This window comes from Hevea brasiliensis, chromosome 6, assembly GCF_030052815.1.
Source record: "Hevea brasiliensis isolate MT/VB/25A 57/8 chromosome 6, ASM3005281v1, whole genome shotgun sequence".
NCBI lineage: Eukaryota > Viridiplantae > Streptophyta > Magnoliopsida > Malpighiales > Euphorbiaceae > Hevea > Hevea brasiliensis.
In genome coordinates, this window is record NC_079498.1 from 62,632,392 (window position 1) to 62,655,019 (window position 22,628).

Below are 22,628 nucleotides of genomic sequence, written 5' to 3' on the forward strand. Positions count from 1 at the left end.
CTGAGGTACTAGGTACCCAGTGCTAGTAAATCTATTTATCCAGTCTGGTCAGTGTATAGGCTACACGGGCAGTTAATTTAAGCACTATTAAATTCAAATAGCTAAATTCAGTTTATTGACATATAGCACCACCAAAATTAGCAAAAATAAAATGTTAGCAAATAAAAGTAGAAACATCAACTGCAAAGAATATCGATGTCATAAATTCATAAACAATTCATTTATTTTATTTTAGTGTATATTTCTTTATAATTGGCACCACTAAGCAGAATTGCTTAGCGCGTTGCTTTTGCTACGCGTAAGTATTGGAGACACAACTGGAGAGCCTAGCAGACCTACGACCGGGTGAGACATCAGATCTACATAGGAGTCCAGAGTCATCTGCACTACACTGTATATATGGTAGGACTTAGGATCTTGTGTAATGACTATCAGTTGTATTTTGATATTTTGTTATGTAATTTGTATATTCTAAAACTTTAAGGTTTGTAATAAATTGTACATATTAAACTTCTATGGGGAGTGTTTGAATGAATGTAAATTATGATGAACTGTATTTTGAAACTGTGAAATATTGAGACTGTGAAATAGTTGAGATTTTGAGAATATTATATTGAACTATTTTTAACAGGTGAAAAAGGACTGTTTGTCCAAATTACAGACGGAACTTTGCCGGATTATGGTTAAAAATTTTTCAATACCAAATTTTATTACAAGATACAAATATAACCAACATGATATGAATTTTACATAAAGGCTTCTTAAACCAAATTGAGCATTCTGAAAATAAGATAGTCACAGACTAGGTGCTCCGGCACATCATGTAGCACGCCTTGCTCGGCTACACTGTAGACGGGTGAGGGGTGTTACTTTTTGGGTTCTGGTCAAAATTTCAATATTGTAGGTTTATGTCTTATTGAACTTTTGACACTGATTTTAGGTCATTCTGAGTTATATAGACCAAGATATGGTCAATTTACTAAAGATGGACAGATTGCATTTTTAATGCAATTTTAGATCATTTTTAGGTCAAGTTCAATTCTAGCAGGTTTGGTATCCTAACTTGGGCAAGCAATTTGACTTGGTTCTTCTCATTTCTGGTGTAACACCCTCCCGGTAGCAACTCTGTACATTCTACTGTTCCGGTGACCGATGTCGGTCCGGACAGCTAGAACGTCCGGAAGTTGGGTTTTATTTTCTCATATGTAATTTGGGATTATGTAATGTATTTTGAGGTTCATGTAAATAATAAAGATTTATGGTTATGTATGGAAGTAATTTGAGCTTTTAATTGTTATTTATATATATATGAGAACCCTGAGAAATGGATGTTTGAGAAATGAAAAGGCTATTGAGAACTGAAATTGAGAAATATTGTTGAGTTTTTGATATTGAGACTTTGTTGATGAATTGAAGTTGGGTTTGTTTAAAAATTATTGGAAGTGTTTTCACAGGTTCCGAAGAACGGTTTTCTCCATTTTTAGCCGGTGCTCCGCCGGATTTTCTTTAAAATTTTCGAAACCTTAAATGAATAATACTTTTGATAAATGGCTTAAATAAATTGTATTTCATAAATTATATGCAAAAGCATGATATAAATTAATTGAGGAATATTAGAGTGTGTCGGTACACCGTGTGGCATTACTTACTCGGGTATACTGTACATGGGTAAGGGGTGTCACATTTAGTGGTATCAGAGCACGGTTTAGGCGTTTCTGGTCCTAGATCGAGTCCATACCATGCATTGCATTTGTAAGAGTCGAGGTGACACTAATGCAGATCTGTTTGTTTTTCTTATTTTGAATAGGATATGGACCCTTCATCTCAGAGGGCCGTTGAGGAGGAAGTGGAGAGTCATGCTCCACCTGCAGCAGCTGAGACTGGGGGTAGGGGAGAACCTACTCCGCCAGCTCAAGCAGAGCCTGCTCAGCCTCCACAGGCCGTGTTTCAACAAATGGTCGACTTCTTTAGACAAATGGCCGGAGTAATGCCAGCACCACCACCACCACCAGCTCCACAGCAGAAATCACACCTGGAAAGGTTAAGAAAGTTTGGGGCAGTGGATTTCTATGGTAAGAGAGAAGATGACTCTGTTGCAGCCGAGAATTGGTTGAACAGAACAGGCAGAGTCCTAAAACAACTCCACTGCACCCCTGAGCAAAACTTAGAAGCTGTCATATCTTTGCTGCATGACGATGCATATGAGTGGTGGGACACTGTGTCCAGTGAAGTGCAGCCTGAAGCTGTAACTTGGGACTTCTTCCTCTCCAAATTCAAGAAGAAATATGTGGGTACTGTATACCTAGAAGAGAGAAGAAGAGAGTTCATTAATCTGAGGCAGAGGCAGTTGACAGTGGCCGTATATGAGAAGAAATTTGTTCGATTAAGCCGCTACGGAAGGGAGATAGTCCCTAATGAAGCTAAAAGGTGCAAGAGATTTGAAGAGGGATTGAATGACAATATCAAGATACAGCTCACTGCCTTGGGAATCACAGAATTTAGCAAGCTAGTGGAAGCAGCAATAAGGGTTGAAAAAGTGAGAATCAATGAGCAGACCAGAAGGGAGAGACAGCAGAAGAGGGGACCCGGTCAGTCTAGCTCAGCTCCTGCATTTGGGAAGAAGTTAAGGGTCCTCCTGCACAGAGTTCAGCTCAGCCACATGGTCGTGGTCACTCGGGGCCCAGCCACGCTCACCCCTAGGAGAGGTCACCCACACCATTGGTGGCGCCTCTCGAGGATGGGGTTCAGGGGACCAGGCCCAGCATCTTCTGCGTGTCCACATTGCCTGAAATGGCACAAGGGGGAATGTTGGAGAGTAACTGGTGCCTGCTTGAGATGTGGGTCAACAGAGCATCAGCTGAGGAACTGTCCACGTAGAACCACTACAGCTGCTCCAACACAAGCAGCATGCACTGCTCCCGCACTACGTAGAGGTAGAAAATCGATAAACTGAGGTGTTGGACCATCACAGAGGCTCGCATCTGAGCCACAGAGAGGCCCGACAGCACCACCAAAGAAGAAATTATGCCCTGAGAGCTCAGGAGGAGCAAGATGCCCCGGACGTCATCAGGGGTACGTTCTCCCTCTACACTACACCTGTGCATGCATTGGTGGATCCAGGATCCACTCATTCCTACATTTGCATCAACTTACCCGTAGAAAGGGGGATACTAGTAGGGGAGAGTGACCAAGACATTCTGGTCACTAATCCATTGGGCCACAGTGTGGTAGTGAACAAAGTATACAAGGGTTGCCCGTTAAGGATTCAGGGGTATGAATTCTTGGCAGACCTAATTGAGTTGCCCTTCCATGAGTTTGACGTGATATTGGGAATGGACCGTTGTCACGTCATCGTGCAATAGTTGATTGCAAATTGAAGAGAATTTCTCTAAAAACTTTAGAGGGTAATGAGATCACGCTTGTGGGGAAAGGATGATTTCTTGTCCAATGTCATCTCAGCCACCGTTGCAAGAAGAATGATGAGAAAAGGCTGTGAAGCCTACCTAGCACATGTGGTGGATACTAGGCAGGCTAAGCCAAACCTGAGTAATATACCCACAGTGAGAGACTTCCCAGAGGTATTTCCCGAAGAGTTACCTGGTTTGCCACCAGAAAGGGAAGTTGAATTTGCTATTGAGACACTGCCGGGTACAGCACCCATTTCCATTGCTCCTTATAGGATGGCACACACTGAATTGAGGGAGTTGAAAACTCAGTTGCAAGAGTTGCTTGATAAGGGGTTCATACGCCCCAGTGTGTCACCATGGGGAGCTCCAGTGCTGTTTGTGAAAAAGAAGGATGGGACTTTGAGGCTATGCATCGATTCATCGCGATTGAATAAAGTGACAAAGTGAAGAACAAATATCCGTTGCCTAGAATTGATGATCTGCTTGATCGGTTGAAAGGAGCAGAGTATTTTCTAAGATTGATCTCAGATTAGGGTATCATCAGTTGAGGGTAAAGGATGTAGATGTGCCCAAGACTGCATTCAGGACCCGGTATGGGCATTATGAGTTTCTGGTGATGCCCTTTGTCCTAACAAATGCACCAGCAGCATTTATGGACCTTATGAATCGTATCTTCCATCATACCTGGATCGGTTCGTAGTGGTCTTTATTGATGATATTCGTGTATTCCAAGACCAAGGAAGAACATGATGAGCATTTGAGGATTGTTCGCAAACCCCGAGAGAAAAGAAAGCGTATGCTAAGTTGTCCAAGTGTGACTTTTGGTGAATGAGATTGCATTCCTTGGACACATAGTGTCACCGATGGGATTAGGTGGATCCCAAGAAAATAGAAGCGATGATGGAATGGAAGCCTCCCGTAAATACAACCGAGGTCGAAGCTTCTTGGGGCTAGCTGGGTATTACTGAAGATTTGTGAAGGGATTTTCCTAATAGCCGCTCCAATGACTAAGTTGTTACACAAGAATGTCGATTTGACTGAATGACAAGTGTCGCACCAGCTTTGAGAAGTTGAAGGCTATGTTGACAGAGGCACTGTGTTAACACAACAAGATCGTGAAAGGACTTCGTGGTCTACAGTGATGCCTCTCATAATGGGTTAGGGTGTGTATTGATGCAAGAAGGGAAGGTGATCGCTTATGCTTCCAGACAGCTAAGACCACATGAACAGAACTACCCTAGCCATGATCTAGAACTTGCAGCAATTATCTTCGTACTGAAGATATGGAGGCATTACTTGTATGGTGAAAAGTGCTACATTTACACAGACCACAAAAGCCTGAAATATTTGCCAACCCAGAAGGAGCTCAACCTTAGACAGAGGCAATGGATTGAGTTCCTGAAGGATTATGACTGTGTAATTGACTACCATCCTGGGAAGGCAAATGTAGTTGCTGATGCTTTGAGCAGAAAGTCCATCACAGCTTTGAGATCATTGAATGCCCGTCTAACCTTGATTCGAGATGGAGCTATTTTGGCTGAGTTGCAAGTGAGGCCAAACCTGCTACAGCAGATACTAGATGGGCAGAAGGTAGATGAGAAGCTAATGGCTATTATGAGCAAAATCCCGAGGGAAAAGTAGCTGACTATGAGGTGAAAGCAGACGGGTGTCTGCACTACAAAGGAAGACTGTGTGTACCAGATAACGGGGAATTGAAAGCCAGTATTCTAAAAGAGACACACACTAGTGTATATGCTATTCACCCAGGAAGTACAAAGATGTATCATGATCTGAAGCTCCAATATTGGTGGCCTGGTATGAAGAAGGACATAGCTGACTACGTGACTAAATGCTTGACATGTCAGCAAGTCAAGGCAGAATATCAAGTTCCATCAGGTTTGCTACAGCCTATACGCATACCTGAATGGAAATGGGATCGGGTCACCATGGATTTTGTAAGTGGGCTACCTCTCACCCGGAAGAAACATGATGCAGCATGGGTGATAGTTGATAGATTGACGAAGTCAGCACACTTTCTGCCAGTTAGGACTGACTACTCACTAGAGAGGTTAGCAGAATTGTACATCAGTGAGATAGTTAGACTGCATGGAATTCCACTTTCCATCATATCTAATCGAGACCCAAGGTTTACATCGAGATTTTGGAAGAAGTTGCATGAATCCTTGGGTACACAACTCCATTTCAGCACAGCTTTCCATCCTCAGACGGATGGGCAATCTGAAAGAGTAATCCAGGTCCTTGAGGATATGCTGAGGAGTTGTGTCATTGAGTTTGAGGGAAGCTGGGATAGATACCTCCCACTGGCAGAATTTGCATACAACAATAGCTACCAAGCTAGTATCCAAATGGCCCCGTATGAAGCACTGTATGGGAGAAAATGTAGAACTCCAGTGTGCTGGACTGAATTGGGCGAAGACAAACTAGTAGGGCCAGACCTGGTGAAACAGGCTGAGGAGAAGGTGAAATCAATCAAAGCCAACTTAAAGGTTGCCTCAGACAGACAAAAATCTTATGCCGACCTGAAGAGGAAAGAAATAGAATATGGGGTTGGCGACAAAGTGTTCCTCAAGGTGTCACCATGGAAGAAGGTATTGAGGTTTGGAAGGAAAGGTAAGTTGAGCCCTAGGTTCATTGGCCCATATGAAATCATCGAACGTGTGGGTCCAGTGGCCTATAGGCTAGCTTTACCACCAGAGCTGGACAAGATCCACAATGTGTTCCATATGTCTATGCTCAGAAGATACCGCTCAGACCCTTCACATGTCATCTCTAGAGAAGAAATTGAAATACAACGGGATTTAACATATGAAGAAGAACCTCTACGAATCTTGGCTCGGGAAGTGAAAGAGTTGAGGAACAAACAGATTCCACTGGTGAAAGTGCTTTGGAGGCACCACAACACCGAGGAGGCAACTTGGGAAAGTGAAGAGACGATGAGGCAACAGTTCCCTCAACTGTTTGCATCAGGTAAATTTCGAGGACGAAATTTAAATTAGAGGGGAAGAGTTGTAACACCCTCCCGTAACAACTCCGTACATTCTCATCGCTCCAAAGGACTTGTCGGTCTGGACAGCTAGAACGTCCGGAAAAATAATTAAACTTAAGTGAAGGACCAAAATTAACTCAAATATTAATAAGAAAAATTTAGTAAAAATTTTAGAAATAAAATACAACCAAGTTAAACGAGCCGGTGCCCTAGCGATGGGTAACCAGAGGAAAGTTGCGGTTCTCGCAACGAGGAGCCCTAGACTCGGGGGAAAAATTATAAAATAATTTTCGGGACTCCAGAGAAGGGTTATTGAGGTTCCTATGGCATTAGAATGCCAAGAAAATACCTAGAAAAATTTTTCAATCGGTACAGACAATTTTGACCCGTTAAGCCAAACGGAGGGCATTTTGGTCATTTCGCCTTCAGAGGTGATTTTTGGCCGACTTGTCCAGTTAAGTAAATAATTAATATGACATAAAATATGAAGAAATATTACTAGAAATTAAATTGAAATTGAGTAGTGATGAAAAGAAAAGAAAAATCAAGAAAAGCTCATTTATGACATCTTGATGATGTCATTTATAAACTATGACCAATCACAATTAATCTACCATTTGAATAAACTATTAAAAGACATAAAAGAAGACCAAAATAAGAAAGAAATTGCAGCAGCCACCCTCCCCAAAAGACCAGCCGAAACTCACCTCCATAGCCACCTCCATTCAAGCTTTTTCAAGCTTTAGATCTCCATCATTTCCACCATATTTCCCTAACCCCTCTTCATTAAAACTTTACCCCACACCTTAAACAAGCTCTTGGCAGCCAACAAGAGGAAGGAAATTGAAGTTTGGGGCTTGGAAAATTCTGCCACTTGAGGTTAGTGCACCTATATTCATTAAACTCTTTATTTTCATGGTTTGGGACTTGAAACTTAGTGAGAATTGTGATTTAAATGAACATAAACCTATGTGTTTGAGCTTGTGAATTTTGGCTGCCCTAGCTATGGAATAGGAGGGAGTGTTGTTATGAGCTTGAAGTGAATTAGAGTTATGTTGGAAGTTTATAAATACAAGAACAATGATTAAAAAGCTAACTAAGACATATTGTATAAAAACATGGATTTGAATTAGGGTTTTGTGAGCAAAATGTAAACTTGGTTTAGGAAATTATTAGAGAGCATTTTAATGGTCAATTAGTGACCATTTTAGGTAATTTGACCAACAAATGGACTGAAGAATGGGATTCCAAAGTGAGGTTGCAAGCTGCCCTAGGACAAGAAAGATAGGGACTGAAATTTCAGTCCACTTGCACTGCCATAACTTGGGCTGTGTTAGTCCAATTGGTGTTTGGCCAATTGGACATGAAATTAGGCTTATAATGGCACATTTTTGCTGAAGAAACCATGCCCAAAAGACCAAAGCAAGAGGACCAAAACTTGGCCCCAATCCGGATACCCTGCAACTGGTTCTGCAGAATTGACCAAATGAACAGTAACTGTTCATTTGGCCATAACTCACTGTAGATATGGTCAATTGACCTGAAATGTTTACAGCAATAAGTTAAGACATAGAAAAACAACTTTCATGAAGGAACCTACCCCAAATTATGGCCAGAACCTAACCCAAATGGTAGTGGAAGTTACTGTTCAAGTATCAGTAGATATGGTATTTTCTGCAGAATGGGAATCCGGCCAGCTGTGGTTTTTGGACCATATCTGGAGCTACAAAACTCCAAATGGAGTGATTCAAAAAAGGAAATTCAACTATACAAAATAAGGAACAACTTTCATGTTTTACATTTCTTCAAATTCCCACAGTAACAGTGTCCAATGGAACAGTGAAGTTGACTCACCAAAACTGAAAATTCTGTTTGTGTTGGGTTACACTTTGAAATGGTATTAACACTTAATGCCAACAAGTTTTAAACACCAAATGTGGTATGTTGGGAGTGCCAAAGTCAATGAACATATTTTCTATCCAAAAGTCAACATTTTTGTTGACCAATGAGGTGAATAGTAACACCAAAACATGAAATTTACAAATTGAAGAATTTAAAAGTTTCAAATGCCCTAGTATACCTAACAAGATTGGTTTGGATAGTTTGACATGCCAATAGGGTTCAGTTAGCAGTACTGCACATGGCAAAAATGCCATTCTATGATTTCATGGCTTTTAGCCATTCTGACTTTGCATTGAGACTTGGCCTTGTGCCTGAGATTATTTACAGCTTGGTAGCTGTTCTGTTGCACACCGGGTGATGCATATGCGACCGATGGTGTGACGGCCCGAGGTATTAGATACCCAGTGCCAGTTTACCCGTTATCCAGTCCAGTCGTCTAGTGTAGGTTACTTGGGGCAACCAAATGAATAAAGGTGAACAAAGTTAATGAAATAATGAATATACCAATACCAAACAAAGAAAGCCTACACATTCTATACACATTTATTTTCTTGCTATTTTCTTTTATTATATTATTGCACCACTAAGCATTATTGCTTAGCGCGTTGCTTTTGCCACGCGTAGGTACTGGAGATCCTGATCGTGAGCCCAGTAGACCACAGACTGGGTGAGTCTGTTCTGCAGTTCTGCACTGTGTCCTCGTCACCTCGTCACCTGCAGTGCATTGGTAGGGCACTAGGTGTCATTTTGTCATTTTGTAATTAAATTTTTATTTTCTCATATGTATTTGGGATTATGTAATGTATTTTGAGGTTCATGTAAATAATAAAGATTTATGGTTATGTATGGAAGTAATTTGAGCTTTTAATTGTTATTTATATATATATGAGAACCCTGAGAAATGGATGTTTGAGAAATAAAAAGGCTATTGAGAACTGAAATTGAGAAATATTGTTGAGTTTTTGATATTGAGACTTTGTTGATGAATTGAAGTTGGGTTTGTTTAAAAATTATTGGAAGTGTTTTCACAGGTTCCGAAGAATGGTTTTCTCCATTTTTAGCCGGTGCTCCGCCGGATTTTCTTTAAAATTTTCAGAACCTTAAATGAATAATACTTTTGATAAATGGCTTAAATAAATTGTATTTCATAAATTATATGCAAAAGCATGATATAAATTAATTGAGGAATATTAGAGTGTGCCGGTACACCGTGTGGCATTACTTACTCGGGTATACTGTACACGGGTAAGGGGTGTCACATCTGGGTTCTGTGTTCTTCACCAAAATTGTAGCCCTATGTCTAAGCTTTCCATCGGTATAAAATTCAGGTCATTTGGAGTTGTGTAGACCAAGATATGGTCATTTTACTATGGTTGGTCAAGTTGTACTTATATTTCACTATTAGGTCATTTTTAAGTCAAAGTCAATTCGGCCAGTTTTTGTAACCTAATTTGGGCAATCAATTTGACTTGCTTAATGGCATTTCTGGACTTGGTGGTCTCTACCAAAGTTGTAGCCCTATGTCTAAGCTTTCCAATGATATAAATTTCAAATCATTTGAACCTGTTTTGAGTGAGTTATGGCCAAAATACTGGCTACTGTTCATATGGTTAAATTCTGGATTTGCCAAGTTACCTATTCCGGATTAGGTCACTTTTTGAGTCACTTTTTGGACAGATTTTTGGTAAGGCTTCTACATGAAAGTTAGTTCATTATATGTCTAATTTTACTTTCAATTGGCCTCATACCAATTGGGGCCACACAATTAGGGTTATAGCTCCACAAGCATACTGTCCTCAATACAGTCCTCAAATAACAATCAATTTACATATTCAACTTGCTATACTTTAACTTCCTATGCATAAATTCTAGACTCCTAATGTTCTAACATCATTCATCACATCTCATTAAGGTCATTTTGAACAGTATATACAAATTCTCAATGTACAATATACAACCCTAAATCACAAAGTTCAAAATCAACATAATATACATATGAATACACCTAATTATTACATATAATTTCAACATTAATTTACATACACTTCCATTAATCTCTTAGTACCACAATTCTTCAAATAACTTCATGAATTCAAGCACTCTTCAATGAATCATAAGGCTACCGAATTGCCCAAAAATGCATAGATCTTCCACAATTCCTTCAACTCCAAATTCAAATGCTCAAATATACATTCATATGGAAATTAACTTACTAGCACCTTAAATTACCTTAATCAACATTAAATCCCAACAAATACATGTAAGAATAATTCAATAACCATGCACTTCCATGGTTGCCAAATTCATGCTCCATCAAATACTCATATTTTTCTTCAAATTTCTCAACAATTACACTCATCACAACCTTAAATCAAAGATTAATTAAGGGAGGAAGGAAATTTAACACTAACCTTATTTTGAGCTTTGTAAAACCTTACCCAAACTTCTTCTTTTTACTGCCTATGAGTTGCCCATGATGTGTAGACTAACTTTAATGAAGGAGCTTGAGAAAACTATGGCTTATTTATGGTGGATATGAAGCTCTTGCTTAGGACGTTAATGGTGGTTTTTGGGAGGAATTTGTATTCGGCCAAGAAATGGATTGAAGGAAGAAGATGCTGAATAGTTATACACATGTCCATTAGTGAGTTTATGTAATCCCATAGTGCTCCACAATCCTTATTAACATTATAATAATCAACTTTAGTTAATTTCAATTACACTCCTTAATTTCTTCCTAATTACCTTTTATACATAATTTCATTTTTTATTGCATTTTCAAAATTTAACACTACTAATTTTTCATGAAATTTAGGTCAAAAGTCCACTCTAAGCATTAATTGACCAAAATACCCCTCTTCGGGTTGCATTTTGAATTTTTCGGCGCTACCGATTAAGTCCTTGATCTGTCAATTTCTTTAATTTTCATTTTTCGTTTATACTGACTTACTAATTTTTCTTTGACATTTTCAATGTCAATTACACCTCAGTAAACCTTTAATTATGTCTCAAAAATATTTCTCAGGGTTCCCCGCAGTCTAAGGCTAGTCAACGGTCCTCGCCATAACTTTTCGGTGCGGTCACCCATCGCTACGGGTTTGGCTCGTTTAACTTAGTCACATTTTATCTCTTTTATTTTTTTTTAATTTTTCTCATCACATATTTCATTAGTTTATGCTTCCTCACTGTCAATTAAGTGTAGTTCCAGACATTTTGACTTTCCGGGGCAGACATCAGTCGCCGAAATAGTGAAATATATGGACTACGTAAAGTGAGAATGTTACACACTGGTACAGTCTTTAGCAAAATGTCCCATGTCCCAGCAATTAAACAGGCACCTGAAGCCCTGTAACATATCCCACCATGGGTCTTGCCACATGTCTCACAAGGGCGGGGAGGGTAAGAACATTTGGTTGTCTGTTGACTAGATCGAGGGGGTCTCTTTCCAGAAAATCTTCCCCTTCTAGACTTTTTACCATTGTTTTGTCCCCCAAAGTTCTTTCTCTTTCCAGTATTGCCACTGGAACTTTGATCCACTGACTTTTCACTTTTTTCTTTTTTTGTCTTCTCTATTTTCTCTTTCATTGGTGCCCCTTCTGCTTCAATTCTTTCTAGCTCAAGTGTTTGGGAAATGAATTCAAAGAAGTTATCATGTTGAAATCCGACCACTTGCATCCTCAAACTAGGCTTTAAGCCAGTCTCAAACCTTTTACATCTCTCTCTGCTCGTAGCAAGTAAGTTCCTGACATAATGGCTCCGGCGGAAGAACTCCCTTTCATACTTAACCACTATTTTACTTCCTTGTTTCAGACTTAAAAACTCTTGTAGCTTCATATCCACATAAGCATCTGGGACATATTTCTGTCTGAACTATCGGAGGAAGTCATCCCAGGTCAGCACTAGAGGTTCCACCAAACTATGGGGGATGGTTTTTCACCAATTAGATGCATCCCCCTACAGAAGTGACACTGAGTATTCAAAATTTAGCTCGTCTGTGTAGTGCAGGTTCTTAAAAACTCTTTCCATCCTCTCTAACCACTGCTCTGCCTCTAACAGATCCACTGTTCCCTTGAACTCAGTAGCACCATGCTTAATCAACTTGTCATACTGCCTAACTGGAGGCTATGATTGCACTACAGGTGCCTAAAGTGGGGCTTGGGTAGGCATGCTTTCCAGCCATTTGTTGGAACATCGCAGCCATCTGCTGGGCAAATTGAGTAGGAAACTGCGGCATTGGAGGAGCTGGTGCAACTGATCCACTCACATTTTGAAGGGCTAGGGCTTCTCCTTGTGCCTTAGCCTCTACTGATTGTTCAATAGAACGGTCCCCTTCTTCCATTTCAATTAGAGAGTATTATATCTCCTGAACAAATAACACAAGAAGATTTCCCTCCGTTAGTTCATATTTATAATGTAATGCACTGTATGTATCAAATAATGACATTGAGCAGTTGTACTTATCAAAGAAAGTATGCGAATTCACAGATCAAAACATACTTTAAAAACTTACTCTGATACCACTAAAACATGTCACACCTTACGCCTCCGCAAGGAATGACATGATCCCATAGTTTTTCTAATGGATTACCAAACTTTGTCTACCGCCTAACCCATTAAATACATTACAATGGATTTTAAACAAATTCTCATCCCTTTTTAAAGTGGTGAGCACTTTTAATAGGTGTTAAAAACTTTTAATTGAAGTTAAATCACATATCAAATTTTCAATTAATCTAAAATTTCTGCAAATTTTATAAAAATTTCGGTAGAGTGCCTTTTATAATTGAGAAAAACAGCTCTTCAAAAACCTGTGAAAACACTTCCAATATGTACATTTTCAACCTCAACCTCCAATATAATTCAACACAACTCAATTTCACAATCTCAATTCAATTTCAATTCATTAAAACAATCTCAAAATAAAGAAAATAATTGAGCGTTCATAAATTAAAATAAGAGGTTTATATTACAACATTTTTACAGAACAAAATAATTTACAACATTACCGTACAACTGCTCAAGACCAAATATAATGCATACATACAGTCATATGCATTAAACTAAAAATTTACAAAGGGGTACAATTCAAATACCCAACAAAATCCAACAGTATAGTACTTCTAGTCACAAGTAACCTACTCTGCTACTTTATCTGTCTCTTTACCTGCGACAGCAATGAAAAGCCATCGCTGAGTAAAAATACTCAGTGGTGCACAACATAAAAGAAATACCAATTTATGCCATAATAAATCACAAATTTTCCAAATACAACAGTTAAAATGTTAAACAGGTACAAATAATATTTTAAAATTGAAGTCAAAGAAATTCTCATAATTACATTAATTTTCACTTCATAAATCACAAAATAACTTTTGTAAAATCACACAGTCATATCATGACACCAATATACATTTCATCCCACTAGCCAAAGGCTAATGAGGAATACCAAGGCTAGCTAGCAAAAATCTATGGGTACCCATTCAAATTCTTCCTCTACTGGCACACACCTCAACACTTTAGCCAGAGAGTGAATACAAAACTATTTTTTTCCACTAGGCAAGCTATTGAGGAATTCAAACATCTTGTCATGACAATTGTGGTTTCAAACTATTTTAACAATTTTCTAAACATTAAAATGCCATCAATTCACATACAATTTACTTTCCCAACAATTTGGGTCAATAGCACATATTTCTTTTAAATGGAAATATTCGATACAATTCAAGTCATCAATTAATCTCTACAAAGCATTCAACTCAAAGTTCAAAAGAATTTCAAAAAAGAATTATATGTTGTGCACAAACCTCTTATGAGTCGCTCCTTGGCCTTGACTCACTGTTTTTTTCTCCTTTCTAGTGTTTTTTTCCAATTGAAACACACAATTTACAGTGTTTTGGTATCAAGTCTCATAATTAATCTAATAAATAATTTCATGCCTATTTAATTGCACCCCTAAAATTGCTTAAAACATAATTCTTTAGACTTTGCATTTTTGGGTTACTATTCATTGCACTATTCAAGTCAAAATATTGACTTTTTCATGTTTCATAGGTATGTTAATTCTAAATGCACTCACATACCACATTTTGAGTGTCTAATTTGTGGGCATTGGTTGCCATTTAAATTTCTAAGCTTCCTAAGAGAAATTGGAAAAATTCAGTTTTGGGTCACTGTATTCTACTGTTCTATTGGTCTGGTTACTGTAGGAATTTGGCTAAATGTTCTTCATCAAAGTTGTTTCTTATTATGTCTAGTTTATTTATCTTTTTGAATCACTTAATTTAGAGTTTTTTAGCTAAAGTTATGGCCATTTTTCAAAGGCTGGCTGGATTGGTTACAACCCAGAAATTCTGGGCACTTTTTTGGTTTTGGCAGTTTTGGTGACCCAATTTTGGGTGGCAAATTGACTTGGTTATGTGCAGAATTTGGGTTTGTATTCTTCATGAAAGTTGTAGTACTATGTCATAGCTTTCTATTGATTCAAAAATTAGGTCATTTTGACCTGTCTAGGCCAAGTTATAACCAAATGAACAAACACTGTTCATTTGCTCATTTTTGTACGGTGGCAGTGTGCCAATTCCGGGTTTGACCTAATTGTTCACTAACTTAAAGTCATTTTTAGGGTAGGGTTTCGACATGAAAAATTGTGGCATTATGTGTTTAATTTCATATCTAATTAGCCTCACACCAATTGAAGTGGCAGAATTATAGTTTTGGTCCTTGAAGTGGACCTTGGTCTGAATGTCCAGAATTAGACCACTACCATTCCGAATTTCATTTCACTTCTCATCACTCCAACACACTCCAATTGGCCCCAATTGACCAAATTGAGTCTCAATTAGGTCAATTTGCCTCAATTTCAAAAACCCCTAAATTTTCCCATAATTTCGCTAAGTCAAGAACCCTAAGTTTTCTACTTGGTTCAATTGATGTAATTAAAGTGTATAAACATTATCTACACACTTAAGTAAACTTAATTACACTTTTAATTCCCTCTAAATCCATCAAACCCTAACATTTCTAATGTCGGACAAAATTCCCTAATTGTCCCTTACGTTTGATTTTGGTTGATTTTTACACAATTTCTAAGTTAACTCATGTTTATGAGCATGAATTTAATGAGAGAAATTAAAGTTTATTACCAACCTCTTTCTCCAGTATCTCAAGCTCTGTAACACCCTTACTTTAGCAAGTTCGTACATTCTACTGTTCCAGTGATCGGTGTCGGTCCGGACAACTAGAACGCCTGTAAAAATATTTAGACTAGAGTGAGGAATCATAAATAACACAAATAATAATAAGAAAAATTAAGGAAAAATTTTAGAAATAAAATACAACCAAATTAAATGAGCCGGTGCCCTAGCGATGGGTAACCTAGTGGGAAGTTGCGGCCCTCACAGCTAGAAGCCCTAAACCCAGGGAAAAATTCATGAAATAATTTTTGAGACTCCAGAGAAGAGTCATTGAGATTTCTATGGCATTAGAATGCCAAGAAAAGGCTTAGAAAATTTTTTTGATTCGTACAGACGATTTTGGCTCAATAAGTCAAACGAAGGGCATTTTGGTCATTTCGTCTAATTTTTGATCGACTTGTCCAGTTAAGTAAATAATTATTATGAAATAAAATATGAATAAATATTGCTACAAATTAAATTGAAATTGAGTAGAAAAGAAAAGAAAAGAAAAGAAATTAAAATTGCAATTTTGACATCACATGATGTCATTAAACCACTTCCACCCAATCACCTTGCAACACACACTTTAAAACTAATAAAAAGAGATAAATGAGACAAATTGATAAACAAATCAGCATCTTCACCATGGGTAGCCAGAAATAAGAGAAAAAGAGAAAGAGAGAAGAGAGAAACCTCCATTGGAGCACACTTCAAGCTTGTGCTCTATCCCCAAAACCACCTCAAAACCCTAGCTTCCCTTCACAAAAACTAATCCTCACACCTAGAGCAAGCTTTGGACAGCAAAAATAAAGGAAGAAAGTGAAGTTTTGAAGTCTTAGAAGTGACTCCATTCAAGGTTAGTGCTAAATCTCTTACTTTTCTCCTTATATTTTTGATTTGAACTTTGAGTTAAGTTAGAAAATGGAGAAAATTTGAAGAAAATATGCATGTTAGGAACATTCTAATTTTTGGCAGCCTTGGGGGAAGGTTGAGAATTGTTGATTTGATTGAATTAAGCTGCTTGGGAATGATGTTTGATAACTATATTAGAGTTAGATGTTAATTTGTGTATGTTAGATGAAATGATGGATTGTTAGGGTTAGGGTTTGTGATGAATTAAGGGTTATTTTATTTTAATGTTAAGTGAAGTTTTAATGGTCAATTATTGACCATTTGGCTGAGTATAATGAGGAATTAAAGTTAATTGTAGCTTTGGATTTGAGGTTGGGTGTGCTCCCTTGAGTGCCCTGAGGTCTGGATGTGAGTCCAGCATGTTTGGGCAGCCATAACTTGAGTTTTGAAGGTTTAATTGGTGCAACGCTAATTGGACATGAAATTAGCCAGATAATGGCACAACTTTGATGAAGGAATCCTATCCAAAAACCAAACTTAGGATGCCTTAAAAATTGACCAAATCCAGGTAACACACATTCTCCCTGGGCAAAATGACCAAATGAACAGTGTTCATTCATTTGGTCATAACTCACTGTAGAAATGTCCAATTAACCTGAAATTTATATCAATAGAAAGCTTAGACAATTTAGGAAAACTTTTATGAAGGACACAACTCCAAATTTTAATTAGAACTTAATGAAATTGCCCACCAAACTCAGGACACCAAAACTGCCATAATGGATTCAGCCTAGAAATTCTGGGTACTGCCCTATCCGGCCAGTTATTATATTTAGGCCATAACTTGAGCTACAAAACTCCAATTGGAGTGATTCAAAAAGGGAATTAAAGAAGACACAATAAGGAATAACTTTGACGAAGAAAAGTTAGCCCAGTGTTTACTGTAGAATTGTCCAATGGAACATTAAACTTAGGTAATCAAAACTAAAAATTTAGAAATGCATCTAGGGGACTTTAAATTGCAATTGACAATTAACACTAACAAACTCAAAATGTGGGATCTTGGTGTAATTAGAATTAACATCTCCATTAAGTATGAAAAAGTCAATATTTTGGTTGACTAGTAAGGTGAATAGTAATCAAAATGGTTAATATATAGATAATATAAATAGTTGATTTAAATTTTTGGAATTGAGTGACACTAGGATTTAAGGAAACTTAGCTAAATTTGGAATCCATGAAACATTCATGGACTACTTGAAATATAAATGATAATGCACCTAAATCGTGAAAAAAAATAGATAGTTAGGGCTTATGCGTCTTTTTGTAGCTAAAGATTTATACTTTGCATAATTAATGGCATATGAGAAACAAAAAGAATGTTTTGAGTACAATGGTACATGAACACTATTGTTGTAAATTGAGATCAAGAATGAATGATGTAAGGAATGTATGAATTATGATGAATGCAAATACTATATAGAATTGTGATTTAGAAATTTATACTTCTTCTAAGAACAAAATTAAAACATTATAAATTATAATTAGAACTTATAATGGAATAATGGAATAAGAAGACATATTAATATTTAATGGTATGTGCCCATGTATTGCCTAGACACGTATGTCAGTTTGGATAGATTGGCATGCTAATAGGGTATTATTTTAGTAGTACTGCGAATGGCTTTATGCCTATATTCATGGCTTTATGCCGCACTCATGGCTATATGCTCGCACCCATGGCTTTTATGCTCAATTATGTTTCATCATGGCTTTTTAGTCATTCTGACTGCATACTTGGTTAACGTTTTGCGTCCCATGGTATGACGACCCGAGGCACCGCGGTGTCCAGAGCCAATGACCTATTATCTAGTTTAGTCAGCCTGTCATAGGTTACTTCGACAGTGAAATTTGTTAAGAATAATGTGAATTAAATGAATGAATAAGAAAGAAATTAGAATTAGTTTTAAAATTTTATTTACTATAAAATGATCCAAACACCTAGGAAATGTTGAGTGAAAGGATAAAAAGATTAGCAAAACAGATATCATTTAAATAAATAATTACAACTGCATCTTCTGAAATAACATGAATAGAAATGTAATGTACTAATACATTTTGTATTTTGTATATCATTACAGTAAATTTATGAAACAAGCGATTCCAAAGAATAATATAATATGACAAAAGATAATTAATATTAGGAATTCCATATGAAATGAAAATAATTCTTGATTATGCAAATTAGGTTTTTAATTCCATTTGTATTTTGTATATATTATTTTCTTGTTATATTATTGCACCACTAAGCAGAAATGCTTAGAGCGATGGATTTGTTTCCTTCGCGCAGGTACTGAAGGTAAAGCCCAATGAATATTAAACAGAGATTTTAGACTTCTGATCTGCAGAAGTATTTGAAGTATTCAAGGTTGTCATCTCTTCAGTAATGCATGTAGATAGAGCTCACATTAGTCATTTTATGTATTTTGTATAGTATAAATATTTCTTATGTTGAAATGTAAACTAAGAATTGTAAACTAGAAAATTGTAATTAATATTTACGTGTTGTAAATTAATGGAGATAGAAAATTTTTACATATCAATTGAGTATGAATGGAAATGTAAGGATGAGATTTGAAATATGAGAAAATAATGAGAATGATTGATGAGATAACTATGATTAGCATGGATAAGATTTTATTTTGAAAATATTGTTGAATTTCAAACAGGTGAATATTGAAATACGCCAAACGATAATAAAATAGGGGAAACTCCGCTGGTTTCTCTATAGAAAGATAATTGATATTAAAAGATAATAACTTGAAAATGATTAAAGAAATAAAGTAAGATAAGTTTGGGTACTTCAGCACCGAATGTAGCACGCCTTGCTCGGCTACACTGTAGTCAAGTGAGGAGTGTTACATTTATTGGTATCAGAGCACGGTTTAAGTATTCCTAAGCATCGATAGATAGAATAAGATAGTGTGCATAACATGCATTGCATTCATATGAGTCGAGTGACACTAATGTAGATCTGTTTTCTCTTGTAAGGTGAAGAAATAAGGAAGTAGCAACTCTTCAACTATTTACACCGGGTAAATTTCGAGGACGAAATTTTTGTTAGAGGGGAAGAATTGTAACACCCTCACTTTAGCAAGTCCATACATTCTACTGTTCCAGTGATTGGTGTCGGTCCGGACAGCTAGAACGTTTAGAAAAATATTTAGACTAGAGTGAGAAATAATAAAGAACTCAAATAATAATAAGAAAAATTAAGAAAAAATTTTAGAAATAAAATACAACCAAATTAAATGAGCCGGTGCCCTAGCGATGGGTAACTCAGTGGGAAGTTGCGGCCCTCGTAGCTATAAGCCCTAAACCCAGGGAAATATTCATGAAATAATTTTTGAGACTCCAGAGAAGAGTTATTGAGGTTTCTATGGCATTATAATGCCAAGAAAAGGCTTAGAAAAATTTTTCGATTAGTACAGACGATTTTGGCTCAATAAGCCAAACGGAGGGCATTTTGGTCATTTCGTCTTCGGAGATGATTTTTGACCCACTTGTGAAGTTAAGTAAATAATTATTATGACATAAAATATGAATAAATATTGCCATAAATTAAATTGAAATTGAGTAGAAAAGAAAATAAAATAAATTAAAATTGTAATTTTGACATCACATGATGTCATTAAACCACTTCTACCCAATGACCTTGCAACACACACTTTAAAACTAATAAAAAGGAGATAAATGAGACAAATTGACAAACAAATCTACATCTTCAGCATGGGCAGCCAGAAACAAGAGAAAAAGAGAAAGAGAGAAGAGAGAAACCTCCATTGGAGCACACTTCAAGCTTGTGTTCTACCCCCAAAACCACCTCAAAACGCTAGCTTCCCTTCACAAAAACTTATCCTCACAACTAGAGCAAGCTTTGGATAGCAAAAAGAAAGGAAGAAAGTGAAATTTTGAAGTTTTAAAAGTGACTCCATTCAAGGTTAGTGTTAAATCTCTTACTTTTCTCATATTTTTGATTTGAACTTTGAGTTAAGTTAGAAAATGGAGAAAATTTGAAGAAAATATGCATGTTAGGAATATTCTAATTTTTGGCAGCTATAGGGGAAGGTTGAGAATTGTTGATTTGATTGAATTAAGCTGCTTGGGAATTATGTTTGATAACAATATTAGAGTTAGATGTTGATTTGTGTATGTTGGATGAAGTGATGGATTGTTAGGGTTAGGGTTTGTGATGAATTAAGGGTTATTGTATTTTAATGTTAAGTGGAGTTTTAATGGTCAATTAGTGACCATTTGGCTGAGTATAATGAGAAATTGAAGTGAATTGTAGCTTTGGATTTGAGGTTGGGTGTGCTGCCTTGAGTGCCCTACAGGTCTGGATGTGAGTCTAGCATGTTTGGGTAGCTATAACATGAGTTGTGTAGGTTCAATTGGTGCAAGGCTAATTGGACATGAAATTAGACACATAATGGAACAACTTTGATGAAGGAACCCTATCCAGAAACTAAACTTAGGATGCCCTAAAAATTGACCAAATCCGGGTAACACACATTCTACCTGGGCAAAATGACTAAATAACCAGTTTTCATTCATTTGGTCATAAATCACTGTAGAAATGTCCAGTTAACCTGAAATTTATATCAATAGAAAGCTTAGACAATTTAGGATAACTTTCATGAAGGACATAACTCCAAATTTTGATTAGAACTTAATGAAATTGCCCACCAAACTTAGGACACCAAAACTGCCTGAATGGATTCTGCCCAGAAATTCTGAGTACTGCCCTATCCGACTAGTTATGGTATTTAGACCATAACTTGAGCTACAAAACTCCAATTGGAGTTATTAAAAAATGGAATTAAAGAAGACACAATAAGGAACTTTGATGAAGAAAAGTTTAGCCCAGTTTTCACTGTAGAATTGTCCAATGGAATAGTAAACTTAGGTAATCAAAATTGAAAATTTAGAAATTCATCTAGGGGACTTCAAATTGCAATTGACAATTAATACTAACAAATGTAAAACTCAAAATGTGGGATTTTGGTTTAATTAGAGTTAACATATCTATTAAGTATGAAAAATTCAATATTTTGGTTGACTAGTAAGGTGAATAGTAATCAAAATAGTTAATATATAAATAATATAAATAGTTGATTTAAATTTTTGGAATTGAGTGACACTAGGATTTAAGGAAACTTAGATAAATTTGAAATCCATGAAACATTCATGGACTACTTAAAATATGAATGATAATGTACCTAAATCATGAAAAAAAAAATAGATAGTTTGGGCTTATGCCTCTTTTTGTAGCTAAAGATTTATACTTTGCATAATTAATGGCATATGAGAAACAAAAAGAATGTTTTAAGTACAATGGTACATGAACACCATTGTTGTGAATTGAGATTAAGAATGAATGATGTAAGGAATGTATGAATTATGATGAATGCAAAAACTATATAGAATTGTGATTTAGAAATTTATACTTCTGCTAAGAAAAAAATTAAAACGTTATAAATTATAATTGGAACTTATAATGAAATAATGAAATAAGAAGACATATTAATATTTAATGGTACTTATGTAACATCCTCCCGATAGCAACTCCGTACATTCTTCTGTTCCGGTGACCGGTGTCGGTCCGGACAGCTAGAATGTCCGGAAAAATATTTAAACTAAAGTCATGAACCATAATTAACTCAAATATTAGTAAGAAAAATTTAGTAAAAATTTTAGAAATAAAATACAACCAAGTTAAACGAGCCGGTGCCCTAGCGAGGGTAACTCAGAGGGAAGTTGCGGTTCTCGCAACGAGGAGCCCTAGACCCGGGGGAAAAATTATAAAATAATTTTTGGGACTCCAGAGAAGGGTCATTGAGGTTCCTATGGCATTAGAATGCCAAGAAAATATTTAGAAAAATTTTTCAATCCAGATGCACAATTTTGACCCGTTAAGCCAAACGGAGGGCATTTTGGTCATTTCGCCCTTGAGGTGATTTTTGGCCGACTTGTCCAGTTAAGTAAATAATTATAATGATCTAAAATATGAATAAATATTGCTAAAAATTGAATTGAAAATGAGTAGAGAAAAGAAGAAAAGAAAATGAAGGAAAATGCTTAATTATGACATATGGTGAAGTCATTTAAAAGCCCCCCTCCAATCACCATTTGACAAACCAATAAAAAGAGACAAAAATGACTTAAAATGAGATAAAAAAACAAAGGAAACCAGCAGTTTCCTTCTTCATAAGGGCTGGAATAAGA